Consider the following 18,463-nt stretch of genomic DNA (forward strand, 5'->3'; position numbering starts at 1 on the left):
CTGAAGGGGGGGGGGTCAGCAGCTTAGCCCGTGCGCCCCCTATGGACGGGTCGCCACTGCATGTGACACTGACACAGAGCCATAGGGGACCTGCTGTCCTGTGTTCATTTAAATGATAATGTCAATTAGCACATCATGGGGATTCTGGGGACTGTACCTTCCATTCAGGCATGCTGCCTGTCACTGTGTGTCGCTTGTCTGTGCATTGCCACCCGCCGCTGGGATTGCCGATCTGAGCCCTCTCGGTCACCTCACACAAGCCTCTCCCTCACTCCATGGCATCTGCTGAGGGAGTGGAGGTACAAAAATCACTCTTCCAGGGAGGGCATAGCATAGGCAGTGGGCGGCCAGCCAGAACTATAATGTGCAGTAGGACATGCGGCCGCACTTAATGTACCTACGCCTGAAAATGAAAAAAAAAAAAGTTCCTGCTCTGCTCCAGCCTCCTGGAGACCTCTATTGACCTTATGGGGCCCAGGGAAGTTTAATTTGAGCCCTGGGTATTAAGTAGAAGTGTGTGGGCTAATAAAATCAATTTATTATTGTATGCAGGAATAATCAATTAAGTTGCATGGGCCCCCCTGTCTTGCTGATGTTGCCTGGGCCCAGTACAACAGGGCCGGTTGTACTGTCTTATCAGCGGCCCTGGATCTGGATATCATGTTTCCCAGAAAATAAGACCTACCCTAAAAATAAGACCTTCTGTTATTTTCCAGGAGGTCTGCAATATAAGCCCTACCCCGAAAATAAGCCCTAGTTTAAACTGTTTGTAAAATCCTTTAATCCACTCTATTACAGTATTATATTATGTACAATGTGTGTGTTTCTGTAATATTAATGTGCCAAATACCTTCAGTACAGTGTCACTTGGTGCTCAGCTGACCACCCGCCGCTCTTCTCCTAGCTGTCAGCGGGGGATCTGGCCTCCCCCTGCAGTGCTCAGAGCGGGAAAGAGAGCTTCAGTGGGTCACGGAAGCGCCGAGCGGCGATGTACAGAAGGTATTTGGCACAATTATATTACAGAAACACACACATTGTACATTATATAGTACTGTCATAGAGTGGATTATAGGATTTTGCAAGCATTTTAACTGTGAATTCCTGACAGGCAGAAATGGAGTGGGGGAGAGAAGACAGCACATTACCTGGTAAGACCTACCCCGAAAAGAAATCCTACTGTGTCTTTTGTTGCCAAAATGAATATAAGACCTGGGGTTATTTTTCGGGGAAACATGGTAGGAAGGAATGGATGCTGTAAGATGATTGGATTCAGATGTAAAATAAATTAAGGTATAAACTGGGCTTCATAGTAGAGATCTTTACAATGAAGCTCAATCTTTGGGTGAAATGTGTCAGAAAACGAGGTCCCAGGAAGAGCTTCATGTTTTCACACACCAAAGTAAACAAACTTGACACTGTAGCACTAGGCGGTTAGGCCTTTTTCACACTGCCATGACTTGAAAGTCACGTGATTTTGCTCCGATTTTGCAGACGTGATTTTGCTACGATTTTTGCAGCAATTTCAGGGAATGCCTGTGTAAACTTGAGGTCATGGACCTCAACTTGCATCAAAGTCAGACCAGGGAAGTACAGGGACTACTTTGAAGTTGGTGCAACTTGAAATCGCTCAGATATGAATGGTTATCATGGGGTACGACTTTGTCATGTGACTCTGATGTCCTAAGTTGCAGGAAAAGTCACACAAGTGTGAAAGGGGCCTTAACCCAAACAGATAAGAAGAACAGCAGTGCACAATCTGAGTGTAGTGTGTTAATAGATTTATTGTGGTGAAAAGACAAATGGCAACTCACATTGTGACAGTTAAAATCAGGCTCATCTTATAGTAATGGCTTCCGATGGACAGTTTCACAAAAGCAGGGAACCCCAGACCAACATAGGAGTACTGGGTGGATACACCTGCAGGACCAAGAGAACACACTGGGGGGGAACCAAACTACAGTAGGTGACCGCAATATTTTGTCAATCTCGTCACTGTTATCGGTGAGATTTGACACCTGCAAGCCCCGTCGCGGGAGCCAGGGTCGAGCTGGTTAGCTCATCGGGAAAGGAAAATTGCGACAAGCATTGCTGACAGGTGTCTGGTATGAATCATGAGGGGAAATTTTAAATAAAAAACGGGCATGGGTTCCCCTCCAGGAGCATACCAGGCCCTTATGTCTGGTATGGATTTTAAGGGGAACCCCCTACGCCGAAAAAACGGCGTGTGGGTCCCCCCAAAATCCATACCAGACCCTTATCCGAGCTAGCAGCTCGGCCGGTCAGGAAAGGGGGTGGGAAAAAGCGAGCGCCCCCCCCCCCTGAACCGTACCAGGCCGCATGTCCTCAACATGGGGGGTGGGCACTTTGGGGCAGGGGCCTTGTTCTACGTAAATGGGTGACCCCACCCCCCTCTGACAACATGGGGAAAGCCATAGGGAAGTCCCCATGTGTCAGAGGGGGCAGGGTCACCAGGTGGCCCCACCCTCCGTTATATAAGAGCTGTCACCTGAACAGAAGCATCACACAGCGGGAGACTCCCATTGAGGCGGATCGGAGGACGAAGCGGAGAAAAAGATGCCGGACGAGAAGACCAGAGGAAGAAGCGGAGGAAGATAGAGGAAGAAGCGGGGGAAGAACAAGATGGAGGAAGAAGAAGAACACCAAAAGGAAGACCAGAAAAAGATGGAAGAAGAAGCGGGGAAAGAAGAAGAAATTAATAAAGGAATTGTCAAAAAATGTCTATTGTCTTTTTTTAACATTTTTGACACTTTTTTTGTGAAATTGTAGGGGTACATTTGTACCCCATTACCAATTTACACAGGGGGGGGTGGGATCTGGGGGTCCCCTTGTTAAAGGGGGCTTCCAGATTCTGATAAGCCCCCCGACCCCCACAACCACCGGGCAAGGGTTGTGGGGATGAGGCCCTTCTCCCCATCAACATGGGGACAAGGTGCTTTAGGGGGCTACCCCAAAGCACCCTCCCAATGTTGAAGGCATGTGGCCTGGTATGGTTTGGGGGGCGCCCCCCCTCTTTTCCTGCGGCCTGCCAGGTTGCATGCTCAGATAAGGGTCTGGTATGGATTTTTGGGGGGACCCCACACCATTTTTTTTTAATTTTGGCGCGGGGTTCCCCTTAATATCCATACCAGACCTGAAGGGCCTGGTATGGAATTTGGGGGACCCCCACGCATTAAAAAAAAAAAAAATTGGTTCAGGGGTTCCCCTGTGGGGGAATCCCATGCCGTTTTTATCAATGAACTTTTATGTGTATGTGTCTATAGCCGCGAGTAGTTTAAATGACTTTTTTTCCTTTAGAAATGTCATTTTGCTGTCAGACTGTTCTAAACACGGGAAACATGCACCACTTTACAGGCATACTATAGACACCCCCCAGGTACGAAATTTAAAGGAACATTACACTTTTATTGTTTCGCTTTAAGCATTATTAAAATCACTGCTCCCGAAAAAATTGCCTTTTTTTAAACTTTTTTTTGCATTGATACATGTCCCCTGGGGCAGGACTCAGGTCCCCAAACACTTTTTATGACAATAACTTGCATATTAACCTTTAAAATTAGCACTTTTGATTTCTCCCATAGACTTTTAAAGGGTGTTCCGCGGCTTTCGAATGTCCCACAAACACCCCAAATTGTTCGCTATTCGGCGAACGGGCGAACAGTTAATGTTCGAGTCGAACTCATGTTCGACCCGAACATAAAGCCCATCCCTAATGCTTACCTGATGAGGATGTGGAGTTTCTTAAGGCTGAGGGCCGGGAGCGGGCACTCTTCGGGAGGAGACCCAGGCGTTCTTCGCCATCTGCATGGCGGGGCTGGCAATGACTGGAAAGGGAAGAGAAGGGGGGAGGCTGAAAAAGAAGAAAGTGATTAGTGCAAGATAACAGGGGAGCACAGAGTAAACATTATCATAAAACCTTGAGAGGCTAACGAGCCTAGGTTAATACGGTTTCCCCGGTGCCCCCTCGATGCCATATCAAATAAATGGGTCAGGGGGGCATAGGGAGGCCCCAAACTGGTCAACAAGCAAAAGACAAAAGAGAACAAGTAAATGTCAAAAGTCACTTTGCGTGCCAAGGCAGGCCTGTCGTATAATTTCTTTCTTGATGGGATAAGAGCTAATCCTGCATATAATATCTCTCGGCTTAAAGGTGGCTCTCTTGGGACGAAGTGCGCGGTGGGCTCTGTTTCGCGGGTGGTTCACCAAGTAAGTTGTTGAATGCCGTCTGCAGGGTCGATTGCAGATCTTCTGAGCCCTCTGGTTCAGGTACGGCTCTTACTCGAATGCTGTTCCTGTCCTTTATGTGTCGTTGCATGTCTCTGAGCAGGGATCGGTGATCCGCACCCTGAAGTTGAGTTCTATGAACTGCCAATTTTGTTTCCTGGATTTCTTCTTCGGCCATTTCTACTCTATCTGCAAGGTGTTTAAGGCCTGATTGAAGTACCTGAATTTCTGAGCGGCATGTGGATTTCACATCCGCTATTAGTTGCCTGAAGTCCTCTTTTGTTGGGATGGCTTGTAAATAAGTGTGCCACTGTGAGGGCAAAGGAGGTGTTTGAACAAGCCCAAAAAGTTGGGGGGGGTGATGATGGGCAGGATGGTCATGGTTGGGGGCCCATTGTGGCCACGGCTGTGGCCTGGTGCAGATTTGGTGCCGGAGGGTCCCACAGTTCTGACCATGTCTGAGTCTGCCCTGGCTGGGAAGGCTTCATATTGAGTGTCCCTGGTGGGAGGGGGGCCAGGGAGTGGGCCTTCTGGGCATACGTGGCCTTGTGTGCCAGCTGTGCTCTGCAAGAGCTGGGGTCCCTTGAACGGGATAGTCTCTGTGCCTTAGGGGGAGGGGAGGAGGCTGCCGAGGCCCATACGCTCGCATGTATGCCCGCAGTCTCTTGAGATATCTGGCTGATGGGGTATGTGGGGCCTGGCAGGGACGGAAAGTCCAGGGAGAAGTCTGAGGTAGTGGGGGATCTTGGATCATTGCCATGAACACAGGTGTCTGAGGCTGTCCTGAGCAGCCTTGGAAATGCTTCTGAGCACTGTGTGTAGTGTTGAGGGGGGGGTTAGACATGGCGGCCTGTAACCCACGTGGTGAGGCCTCCGGGGAAGTAAGGTGATTTGAGGGACTCACCGCTCCGGAATGTTGGTTGGACTCCATGGGGCCTGTGGTTGCCAGTGGGGGACCTGTGGAGGTTCGATTTGTGGAAGAAGCTGGAGGAGAGAGCTGCATGGTGGTCCATGAGCGGTGTGCACAGGCATCCGGCACCATCTTGTCTTCCCTGCCTGGTGGCATGTCGGGCGGGTAAAAGAAGGAACGGAGGACTGTGGAGGAGCCCAGAGGGGACTGCGATGTGCCCCGGACTTTGGATGAGCGGGTGGTCCTTGATCTGCCCATGTAAGTGTGGTGGATCATCCCCAAAAGTGCCGTTAGTGCTGCGGGCTAAGAGAGCTGGGAGATCAGGCACCCATCCAGGTCGGCTTCCGGTCACACCCCCCAAATATGCTAATTTTATGGAACATAAAAAAATTAAAATGTAGCGCTAGTAATAATAAACAATGGTAATAGACACGTCAGTGATGGTGACCATTGCAACAGAAACATAAATAAAGCACATGGGACATGATGAAAAATGAAGTTCAATAATGTACAGATGAATGGCAATGAAACAAAAAGTCCCAAAATGTACTATATATGAAATATATTGAACTGGTACGGAAATCTTCACGTCTGTATGTCATTGATTATACGATCTTGAACTGGAAACAGATAAAATATGCTTACCAAAGAAGGTGGATTCGGATGCCGCTGACACCGAATCAAACAGGCTCAGAGATCCCAGATGGAAAATGGTTGATCCCAGAAACTCCGGATCTCAAGGGGAATCTTTCCTCTGTAGTCCAAATCGCGACTGCCGGTCCAGAAAGCCGAAGGGGAGTCACAGCCACAGGAAAGTCTCTGGAGTATAGATGGTTCCCTTCAATCCAGAGACTTTTTCAATCTAGAGAGTGCTTCTTTCTTCCTTTAGAGCAGTGTCTGTCAGACAGGGATGATGACCACTGCTCTAAAGGAAGAAAGAAGCAAGAAAGATTCCCCTTGAGATTCTGGGTTTCTGGGACCAACCATTTTCCATCTGGGATCTCTGAGCCTGTTTGATTCGGTGTCACCGGCATCCGAATCCACCTTCTTTGGTAAGCGTTTTTTTGTTTTCCAGTTCAAGATCGTATAATCAATGACATACAGACGTGAAGATTTCCATACCAGTTCAATATATTTCATATATAGTACATTTTGGGACTTTTTGTTTCATTGCCATTCATCTGGACATTATTGAACTTCATTTTTCATCATGTCACATGTGCTTTATTTATGTTTCTGTTGCAATGGTCACCATCACTGATGTGTCTATTACCATTGTTTATTATTACTAGCGCTACATTTTAATTTTTTTATGTGTTTAGAATATTGGTCATATTTTATGTAGCTGCTTTTTTCCACATATTGGGTTTAGCGCAGTGTTATATATTTTTTCTTTGGTAATTTTATGGGACGTCTGATCTATTTCAAATCCAGATATTTTGGGGTTTTGTCTGATATGTTCCACTAGGGGTTCTATTAGTAAATTAAAAAAAAGTGGGGATAATAGGCAGCCTTGTCTGGTGCCATTGGTTATGTGGAAAGTTTGGGATAGCATGTTGGCTGAGAATACCTGGGCTGAGGGGTTGGAGTATAGTGCTAATATGGCGTTTAATATCTGTCCCTTTAATCCATATTTTTGGAGGGCTTTTTGAATGTATACCCAGATATCCTGTTGAATGCCTTCTCTGCGTCCAGTGAAAGGAGCAGAGAAGGCGTTCCGCTGGACTCAGCATAATGTATAACATCTATCATTCTCCTGATTGCATCTGATGCTTGTCTGCTGGTAGTGAAGCTGGATTGGTCTCTATGGATCAGCTTGGGCATAATATTGAGTAATGGTGTGGTGATTGTTTTTGCATATATGTTTAGGTCTAAATTTAGAAGAGAGATTGGGCACAATTTTCGGGTGCCAGCGGGTCTTTCCCTGGCTTTGGCAGGGTCACAATCAGTGCTTTCAGGGATTCACTAGGAAATATTGCAGAGGAGGCAACTATTTGGTGGGCGAATTGTTTAAAGTACTCTCCTGAGAGTCCATCGGGACATGGTGCTTTATCTGGAGAGGGGGAGTTAATAATTGTTGTGATTTCTTGTTCTGTGAAAGGATCATTTAGACAGGATAGTTGTTTTGTTGTTAGCGTTAGGAGTTTGATTTGGTTTAGGAATTCATTTATATCCCCGGGCTTGGGTTGGTATGTGTCCGGGTCTTGTTTGAGGTTATAAACGTCACTGTAGTATGTGCTGAAAGTATCAGCTATTGCCTGGGGATTTCTTAGTTTTTCCTTTGTGTGGGGATGTACATATGTTCTATTTTATGTTTAATTCTCCTATTTTTGATAGGTGTAGCTAGGGCTTTACCTGCTTTATTTGAGGTGGAATATGAATGAATATATAAATTGGTTATTTGTGACGTAAGGGTGTCTATACATTGTGTCCTTTTCTTTTTGAATTGGGAGCTCAGTTTTGTCAATATACTAGACATGTGCAGGATGAAAAAATTAGTTTCGTTTAGTTTCGATTCGTTATTTAACTAAATTCGTTTAGTTAAATTTGTTGCATTCATTACATTCGTTTTCGGAATTTGTTTCATTTCGTATTCGAATTCGAAAAAAATTCGACCGCATTCGAAAAAATTCGACCGTATTCGAAAAAAAACTATCAAATTCGAAAAAATTCTAACACATTCGAAAAAAGCTGTCAAATTCGAAAAAATTCTACCACATTCGAAAAAACTATCAAATTCGAAAAAATTCTACCACATTCGAAAAAACTATCAAATTCGAAAAAAATTCTACCACATTCGAAAAAAACTGTCAAATTCGAAAAAATTCTACCACATTCGAAAAAACTATCAAATTCGAAAAAATTCTACCACATTCGAAAAAACTATCAAATTCAAAAAAATTCTACCACATTCCAAAAAAACTGTCAAATTCGAAAAAATTCTACCACATTCGAAAAAAACCTATCAAATTTGAAAAAATTCTACCACATTCGAAAAAAACTGTCAAATTCGAAAAAATTCTACCTCATTCGAAAAAAACTATCAAATTCAAAAAAAATTTTACTACATTCGAAAAAAATATCAAATTCGAAAAAATTCTACCACATTCGAAAAAAACTGTCAAATTCGAAAAATTTCTACCTCATTCGAAAAAAACTATAAAATTCGAAAAAATTCTACCGCATTCGAAAAAAACAATAACTGAATTTGAAAAAGTAAACTATATATAACCATTTTGCGAAATTTGAAATTCGTATAGAATGAAATCGAATTCCAATAGAAAAGATTAGGATAGAATAGAAAGTATAAAAGAATAGCATAGAAAAACAATAGAACAGAATAGAAAAAAATATAATATATTGTATTCTAATCTTTTCTATTTGAATTCAAATTCATTCTGTACCAAATTCCAATTTTGGAAGATGGTTAAATATATATATTATATTTTTTTTCTATTCTGTTCCATTGTTTTTCTATGCTATTCTTTTCTATTCTATTCTAAACTTTTCTATTCGAATTTGAATTAATTCTATGCGAAATTCGAATTTCGGAAGATGGCTTCTAAAATTAGAATTTCATATAGAATGAATTCGAATTTGAATAGAAAAGATTAGAATAGAAAATAATAGAAATAGAATAGACTAGAAAAACAATAGAACAGAAGAGAATAAAATATAATATATATATATATATATATATATATATATATATATATATATATATATATATATATATATATATATATATATATATATATATATATATATATATATATATATATTATATTTTTTTCTATTCTGTTTCATTGTTTTTCTATGCTATTCTTTTTTATTCTATTCTAAACTTTTCTATTCAAATTTGAATTCATTCTATATGAAATTTGAATTTCGGAAGATGGCTTCTGAAATTCGAATTTCGTATAGAATGAATTTGAATTTGAATAGAAAAGAATAGACTAGAAAAACAATAGAACAGAACACAGAACAGAATAAAATATAATATATATATTATATCTTATTCTAATCTGTTCTATTGTTTTTCTAGTCTATTCTTTCTACTCTATTTTAATCTTTTCTATTCAAATTCATTTTATACGAAATTTGAATTTTGGAAGATGGTTATATATATATATATATATATATATATATATATATATATATATATATATATATACATACTATTTTTTCTATTCTGTTCTATTGTTTTTCTATTATTTTCTAATTATATTCTGATCTTTTCTATTTGAATTCAAATTCATTCTATACAAAATTCGCATTTCGGAAAATAGTTATATAGAAATAGAATGAAATCAAATTCTAATAGAAAAGAATAGAATAGAAAAACAATAGAACAGTAGAACAGAATAGAAAGAAGTAATATACATATGTGTGTGTATATATATATATATATATATATATATATATATATATATATATATATATATATATATATATATATATATATATATATATATATATATAAATAAATAAAAAAATTGGAATTTGGTACAGAATGAATTTGAATAGAAAAGATTAGAATAGAATTTTTTATATTTTTTTCTATTCTGTTCTGTTGTTTTTCTATGCTATTCTTTTATATTATTCAAATTTCGTATAGAATGATTTTGCATTCAAATAGAAAAGATTAGAATAAAATAGAAAAGAATAGAAAAGAATAGAAAAACAATAGACCAGCATAGAAAAAAATAAAATAAAATAAAATAAATATATATATATATATATATATATATATATATATATATATATATATATATATATACCGTATTTATCGGCGTATAACACGCACTTTTTTCCCCTTAAAATCAGGGGAAAATCACGGGTGCGTGTTATTGCGATCCTGAGCTCGGCTCTTCTCGGCCACTTTCGGCTTTACTCGAGCGCTGCCCGAACCTAGCCGAGTGTACTCGGCTAGGTTCGGATAGCTCCGCTCACAGTCACGCCCATCCCGGACGGGACTACAAGTGGAGCCGAAAGTGAACGAGAGCCGCCGAGAAGAGCCGAGGACTGGCTCTGTGTATTTTGGCTCCGGCGGCACCATTTTCAAATCGCGGTCGGCGATTTTGAAGCTCAGATCGCAGGGGATCACAGGATTTTGCGAGCTGCAAGGCTGCACTGGGGCAAGGCTGCACTGGGATAAGGCTGCAATGGACACTGGGGAAGGCTGCACTGACAAGGCTGCACTGACAAGGCTGCACTGACATGGCTGCACTGGGGCAAGGCTGCACTGAGAAGGCTGCAATGATGGGCATTTAAATATAAGTTTTTTCCCTTAAACTTCCCTCCTAAAAGTTTTTTATTCCTTAAAATTCCCTCCCAAACTTGGGGTGCGTATTATACGCCGGTGCGTGTTATACGCGGATAAATACGGTCATTTTTTTGTTTTATTCTCTTCTATTGTTTTTTTATGCTTTTCTTTTCTATTATTTTATATTTTATAATAGTCTTTTCAATTCAAATTCATTCTATATGAAATTCGAATTTTGGTACATGGCTTCTGAAGTTTGAATTTCGTATAGAATGAATTCGAATTTGAATAGAAAAGATAGAAAACAGAATAGAAGAAAATATAATATATATATTATATTTTATTCTGTTCTGTTCTATTGTTTGTCTAGTCTATTATTTTCTATTCTAATCTTTTCTATTCAAATTCGAATTCATTCTATACGAAATTCCACTTTCAGAAGCCATCTTCCGAAATTCGAATTTCGTATAGAATGAATTTAAATTCGAATAGAAAAGTTTAGAATAGAAAAGAATAGCATAGAAAAACAATGAAACAGAATAGAAAATTATATATATATATATATATATATATATATATATATATATATATATATATATATATATAAAACATCTTCCAAAATTCGAATTTCATATAGACCGAAATCAAATTTGAATATAAAAGATTAGAATAGAATAGAAAATAATAGAAAAGAATAGACTAGAAAAACAATAGAACAGAATAGAAAAAAATATAATATATATATTATATTTTCTTCTATTCTGTTCTATTGTTTTTCTAGTCTATTCTTTTCTATTATTTTCTGTTCTAATCTTTTCTATTCAAATTCGAATTCATTCTATACGAAATTCAAACTTCAGAAGCCATGTACCGAAATTCGAATTTCGTATAGAATGAATTTGAATTTGAATTGAAAAGACTATTATAAAATATAAAATAATAGAAAAGAAAAGCATAAAAAAACAATAGAAGAGAATAATAAAAAAAAAAAAATTATATATATATATATATATATATATATATATATTTATATATATTTATATATATATATATTCTATTGCTTTATTATTTTATATTCTATCTTATTGTTTTTTTTAGAAAAACGTTTTCTATTTTTTTCTAATTCGATTATGTTTTCGAATTCGATTCGAATATGTTTTCGAATTCGATTCGAATATGTTTTCGAATTCGTTCGTTTTTTTTCGGATTCGTTTAAATTCTTTACTTTTGTAATTCGGAAATTCGGATGCATCCGAATTTCCGAATAATGAAAAATTTGTCCGAATTTCGATTCGGAACGAAACGAAATGCACATGCCTACAATATACCTCTAATATATGTGTAGCAATAACTCTCGGTGGAGCTGCTGGTTTAAAGCGGGCCTGTTACCTTCACTCTCCTTCCCTCTGTTTCACCGGCACCGGGTCTACGGTTCCATTGAGTTTACTTCCGGACGATACAAGCACCAACACTTGAGTACGTTTTCAATGCTTTATTGAACAATTAACGAAGGAAAGAGGCAGAAGGGAAACTGCAGGGAAAGCTCAAATACCTTTCTGTAGGATTCTTGACAAATGTCCTTTACAGTTGAATATTGCAGTAGAATGCGCTCCCCTTGTGGGACATACTCTTTGCTTGCCTGGATAGGCCCCTCTCACTTGCCTAGCAGCCAGTACGTAGCACTAACAAAGTCTCTGCCACAGACTTGCTTGGGATGAACCCATACGATCCTCTGCCTCAGGATGTATTGGTTTTGTGGTGAATGTCAGTCACAGTGCTTGAACCTTTAAGCCAAACCCGGCAACACTATGCTGTGAAGTTATTTTAGGAAACGTCCTCCAACTGAGTCACCAGGCCCCTCTCCAGACCAGCCCTCTGTGTGATCCTTCCATGACGGGTCCTCCCCTGGGATCTCCTTGGTTGTCCAGCTTCTTCACTCTGGATAGAGAGCTCAGGACCATTCCTCGGCTGCTGTGGTAGACCCCAGACAAGCTTCTGGGCCCACCCATGCGCCGCAGCGACGTGGGCCTCCGGAACGGAGGACCACGAGGTAGCACTCTAACACATACCTGTCGGCCAGGAGGGCCAGCAGGTGGCTGTAAAACCGACCCCAAAATATGGCGTCTGTCCCCTAAATACCCTCTCCCAGAATGCAACTCGGAGGACCACCTCCACCGAGTCGTCTCCGGGACAAAGAAGCACCAATACGCTTTGACACGTTGCCTTTCCAACACTAGCCAGTGGTAACAGCGACACCCACCGGCTCAGTATGGAAACACCCGCAACGTCAGCCAAGCTGGAACAGAGGCAAATCTAACTTCCCTAACGAACAAGTTACTAAATTTACCTATCAGATGGTAGATCGCAAATCTACCAGCGCTACATACTCCCCCCACTACAGTAGACTTTGTCCCCAACGTCTGTCCAAAAACAATGACAGTAACTCCCAAGCCTGGGAGTAGGTATTTGAGCTTTTAATTAACTTGGATAGTCAGAGAAGAAAGAAAGACAGTGAAAAGACATCATAAGATTTACATCTACAAACATTATGTTCATGTCAGTAAACAAAACCATCCTATAACTGTACATAACCTCACTATCTATCTAGCTGAAAAGCCTCCCAGCCTTATAAGAGATCCAATAGTTCCTGAAAAGGAAAACTTATTAAACACACACATATACTGTACAATTTCAGGAGCAAAGCCTCACTTTTTTTTTTTTTTAAATGAGCCTCTCTTCCCACCATCTAGTATCAAAAAGAATCTTAAGGAGTCCATCCCTGTATAATAATTTTTTTCTTCAAATGAAAGAAATCCGGCTAGCAAAAAATAAATCCTTGGATTTGAAACCCTGAACAGAATATGCAGATCTTGACCACAAAGATCTCTTTATACTGACACTAACTAACTATCTAACTTCAAAGTTCTTTTGTCCATAGTTACCAATAAAACCGGGGATCTGGCAAGGTCAGTGTCTTTCCTGTTTTATCCACTGTGGTAATAAAATAGACAACGTCATCTTTTCCGGGTCTGCAGATGACCACTTTGTCAGCATAGATGTGCCGACCGAAGTTCCAGTGCATGAAACAACCACTAAAACGTTCATCCATTTTAACAGGACATCCAGTCTTTCGAAAAGGCTTAGGCACAGACAAATAGTCCCAAACAGCTTCACTGTACCAAAGTTCCCGGTTAAGTTCAATCACTTGCATTATGTCCTGGGGCACATAGGGGAACTCCAAGCCATACTCCACAGCCACATGCTTGTTTAACATTCTCTGCAAACGTGCAAGTTTGGGCAAAGATCTGTCCTTCCCTATACCAGGAGGCACACATGAATCCAATGATTTGCTCACCATAGACCCAGCCGGTGTCTGTAGTGAACTAGCAACTTTCGGTAGAGTCTCAGTAACAGTACTGTGCGACTCCACACAGGGTGACGTATTCCCAGAACTCAGGGCTGTCCATTCAGGGAAAATCATAGCAGAGGCGACGTCTTCACCTTGTGACCATAACAGCTCTTGTGACATAGTCGCAAATAAGTCATCATCACCCGAAAGATCCGACATGGATTCTATTTCCGAATCTCCCAACTCTTCCGCTGGCAGATACTTATTTACAGTCCCAGATACATTCCCCGTCAGTGGCTTACCCGTTCCTGACGTGGGCTTTGGTAGCACCGGTTCAGGTAACCTCTGAGGTAGGCCTCGACCACGGCCGCGGGAAGCCTTCACATATCCCACCTTCCTCTGAACAGGTACAACAGGAGTAGGTGTAGTGGACGCAGAAATCAAAGTAATGTCCCCTAATGAGACGGCGACAGCAGTGTCTCTCTCTGGAACATTGTCAGTAACAACAGGCAAAGTGGTGGCCTGCCGTTCTCTCTCTGTAGTAGTAGCAGCTTCTACTGTGGCGATACCTGTTGCCCAATCCATCCGATAAGCACGGGGCTACGTGGTAGGTTGCTCCACCACAAACAAGTACTCTCCACATTGCGGACATCGACCAAACGAACGAAGATGCACGGCCAGTCCTTCACATCGATGGCAGATCAAACCTCCCCTGCGGCTTCAAACCAACTCCGGTATCCATAAGCAGAGTTCCGGTCGGTACAGTATTCAACATGGTGTTTGCAGGGAACAATCTTGGTCCCACAATTGGCTGCATCGCCGGAAAAGACATAGCCACACTCTGATCTTCTCAGCACGATCACGAGGCTTCTCTTTTCCCCAGCGCCAAACACATACACGCGTCCCACGCGGTATCAAGTAGGGTAGGCTCCTCTCACTTGTTCCTCTGATCACGTAGCTCCCGGGCTTTCACTGGCACCCGCCGCCTACGCACTCAGAAATAAAGTCCTGCAGCTTTAACCCCTTCTCTTCCTGCAAAATTTTGACAAAGTCCAGCTCTCACCGTAAACTCCTGGTGAAACAATTCTCTGGGTTGCGAGAATTGACGGTCAACAAATCCCGGACATGTAGCAATAACTCTCGGTGGAGCTGCTGGTTTAAAGCGGGCCTGTTACCTTCACTCTCCTTCCCTCTGTTTCACCGGAACCGGGTCTAGGGTTCCGTTGAGTTTACTTCCGGAAGATTCAAGCACCAACACTTGAGTACGTTTTCAATGCTTTTTTGAACAATTAACGAAGGAAGTAGCAGGAAAGAGGCAGAAGGGAAACTGCAGTGAAAGCTCAAATACCTTTCTGTAGGATTCTTGACAAATGTCCTTTAAAGTTGAATATTACAGTAGAATGCGCTCCCCTCGTGGACACACTCTTTGCTTGCCTGGATAGGCCTCTCTCACTTGCCTAGCAGCCAGTACGTAGCACGAACAAAGTCTCTGCCACAGACTTGCTTGGGATGAACCCATACGATCCTCTTCCACAGGATGCATTGGTTTTGTGGTGAATGTCAGTCACAGTGCTTGAACCTTTAAGCCAAACCCGGCAACACTATGCTGCAAAGTTATTTTAGGAAACGTCCTCCAACCGAGTCACCGGGCCCCTCTCCAGACCAGCCCTCTGCGTGATCCTTCCATGACGGGTCCTCCCCTGGGATCTCCTGGGTTGTCCAGCTTCTTCACTCTGGATAGACAGCTCAGGACCATTCCTCGGCTGCTGTGGTAGGCCCCAGACAAGCTTCTGGGCCCACCCATGCGCCGCAGTGATGCGGGCCTCCGGAACGGAGGACCACGAGGTAGCACTCTAACGCATACCTGTCGGCCAGGAGGGCCAGCAGGTGGCTGTAAAACCGACCCCAAAATATGGCGTCTGTCCCATAAATACCCTCTCCCAGAATGCAACTCGGAGGACCACCTCCACGAAGTCGTCTCCGGGACAGAGGAGCACCCATACACTTTGACACGTTGCCTTTCCAACACTAGCCAGTGGTAACAGCGACACCCACCGGCTCAGTAAGGAAACACCCGCAACGTCAGCCAAGCTGGAACAGAGGCAAATCTAACTTCCCTAACGACCAAGTTACTAAATTTACCTATCAGATGGTAGATCGCAAATCTACCAGCGCTACATATGCCTTATGCGCGTTCCACACCACGCCTGGATCGGACACAGAGCCTGCGTTATTTTCAAAGTACTCAGATAGTTGTTTGGTTATTTCTGGGGTGTTGTATAATGTAGTTGTTTGCTCTCCACAGTAAGGTATTTTTTAGTTGTGGGTAGTCTGAAATAGAAATAGTAATGGGGGCATGGTCCGACCAAGTCGTGGTGTGGATTACAGATGCGCTAAGTTTTTGTAGTAGCCATTTGTCTGTAAAAAAGAGGTCAATTCTAAAGTAGGTTTTATGGTGTGGAGAGAGGTATGTGTAGTCTCTCTCCAATCCATGTTGGCAGTGCCATACATCAAAAAATCGTGTGTACATACTGTATGAAATTTTTCAGTGGGGACTCTTTACGCTTTGCTGCGGAGGTCGAGTCCAATTGAACTTCTGGGACTAGATTAAAGTCTCCACAAAGAATTAAGTGACCTTGTTGTAGAGGCTTGACCTTTCTCATAAGTTTGCGGAGAAACTGAATTTGGCGGACATTCGGTGCATATAGATTGACTAGTGTGTAGACCGTTTTGTTGATGGTGCAGACACTGGCGGAACTACCACCATAGTGACCCACGCGGGCGCTATGGGGCCCACAGCCGAAGGGGGCCCGGCGCTACCCGGGTGACACGATCGAGCAACATGCCAGCCTGGAGCAGGAGAAAAAATACGGTCTCTCGCTCTCTTGTACAGCAGGAGAGGGAGAGTGAGAAGTCGTGGGACATAGGACAGGAAATGCTGGAGGAATAGCAGGTGATTGGTTGCTAGGCAGTCCTAGCAACCAATCATTATCTTGTGAATATGAAAGGACAGTCACAGAGCTATTCAATGTGCAGGGGGTCCAGTCTGGTCAGAGCTGCGGGGGGGGTAATGTGCAGGGGTTCAGTCAGAGCTCTGGGGGGTAATGTGCAGGGGGTCCAGTCAGGTCAGAGCTGTGGGGAGTAATGTGCTGTGGGGGGGTAATGTGCAGGGGGTCCAGTCAGAGCTGTGGGGGGGTAATATGCAGGGGGTCCAGTCAGAGCTGTGGGGGAGGTAATGTGCAGGGGGTCCAGAGCCGGGGGCTGTGTAATGTAAAGGGGTCAAGAGGTGCAGGGGGTTGTGTAATATAAAGGGATCCAGAGGTGCAGGGTGCTGTGTAATGTAAAGGCATCCAGAGGTGCAGGGTGCTGTGCAATGTAAAGGGATCAAGAGATGCAGGGGGTTGTGTAATGTAAAGGGGTCCAGAGGTGCAAGGGGTTGTGTAATGTAAAGGGGTCCAGAGGTGCAGGGTGCTGTGCAATGTAAAGGGGTCCATAGGTGCAGGGTGCTGTGCAATGTAAAGGGGTCCATAGGTGCAGAGTGCTGTGCAACGTAAAGGGGTCCATAGGTGCAGGGTGCTGTGCAGTGTAAAGGGGTCCATAGGTGCAGGGTGCTGTTCAATGTAAAGGGATCAAGAGATGCAGGGGGTTGTGTAATGTAAAGGGGTCCAGAGGTGCAAGGGGTTGTGTAATGTAAAGGGGTCCAGAGGTGCAAGGGGTTGTGTAATGTAAAGGGGTCCAGAGGTGCAGGGTGCTGTGCAATGTAAAGGGATCCATAGGTGCAGGGTGCTGTGCAATGTAAAGGGGTCCATAGGTGCAGGGTTCTGTGCAATATAAAGGGGTCCATAGGTGCAGGGTGCTGTGCAACGTAAAGGGGTCCATAGGTGCAGGGTGCTGTGCAGTGTAAAGGGGTCCATAGGTGCAGGGTGCTGTGCAGTGTAAAGGGGTTCATAGGTGCAGGGTGCTGTGCAATGTAAAGGTATCAAGGGATGCAGGGGGTTGTGTAATGTAAAGGGGTCCAGAGGTGCAAGGTGCTGTGCAATGTAAAGGGGTTCAAATGCAGGGCCAGACTGGGAATAAAATCCAGCCCTGGAAAAAATATCATACCAGCCCCACAATATTATTATACCAGTGCAACAGCATAAAGTCATTATTTTTTTGTTCATGAAAGGGAAAACCGTACATTTTAAAGCACATTTGAAGAGTGTATTATATATAGATAAGACAGATATATATAAGCAAATTCCCCCAAAAAAAGCAAAAGTGGTACAAGTGGTCAATCATCAAGGGGGACCCCAGGAACTCAGAATATGGGGGGGGCACCTTCTGCAGAAAGAATACACTAAGGCAGAGGTCTCAAACTAGCGGCCCTCCAGCTGTTGTGAAACTACAAGTCCCATGAGGCATTGCAAGGATGACAGTTACAAGCATGACTCCCACAGGCAGAGGCATGATGGGACTTGTAGTTCTGCAACAGCTGGAGGGCCACCAGTTTGAGACCCCTGCACTAAGGTAAGGGGGGGGGGTGGGTTACTGATATATGGGGGAAACCTTTATATCAGTGCCCCCTTACATTATCGTATTCACTCCCCCTTACATCAAAGACCCCCCCCTTCAGATTGGTCTAGCGGTGCTATCACTGTCCTCCTCTCAGATGTACCGTGCGGGGCTCAGTCAGCTCGGTGGCTTTGGTTTTATC

The 18,463-nt window shown here is 42.8% G+C and overlaps 1 protein-coding gene across 2 annotated transcripts in view; it reads left to right on the forward strand.

Moving 5' to 3' along the window:
- The window catches only part of LOC141126757 (ecto-ADP-ribosyltransferase 5-like), a 125,884-nt gene that overhangs the window by 33,030 nt on the left and 74,391 nt on the right, over window positions 1-18,463 (forward strand). The window lies entirely within an intron of this gene.

The sequence above is a fragment of the Aquarana catesbeiana genome, linkage group LG02, assembly GCF_042186555.1.
Source record: "Aquarana catesbeiana isolate 2022-GZ linkage group LG02, ASM4218655v1, whole genome shotgun sequence".
NCBI classification, from domain to species: domain Eukaryota; kingdom Metazoa; phylum Chordata; class Amphibia; order Anura; family Ranidae; genus Aquarana; species Aquarana catesbeiana.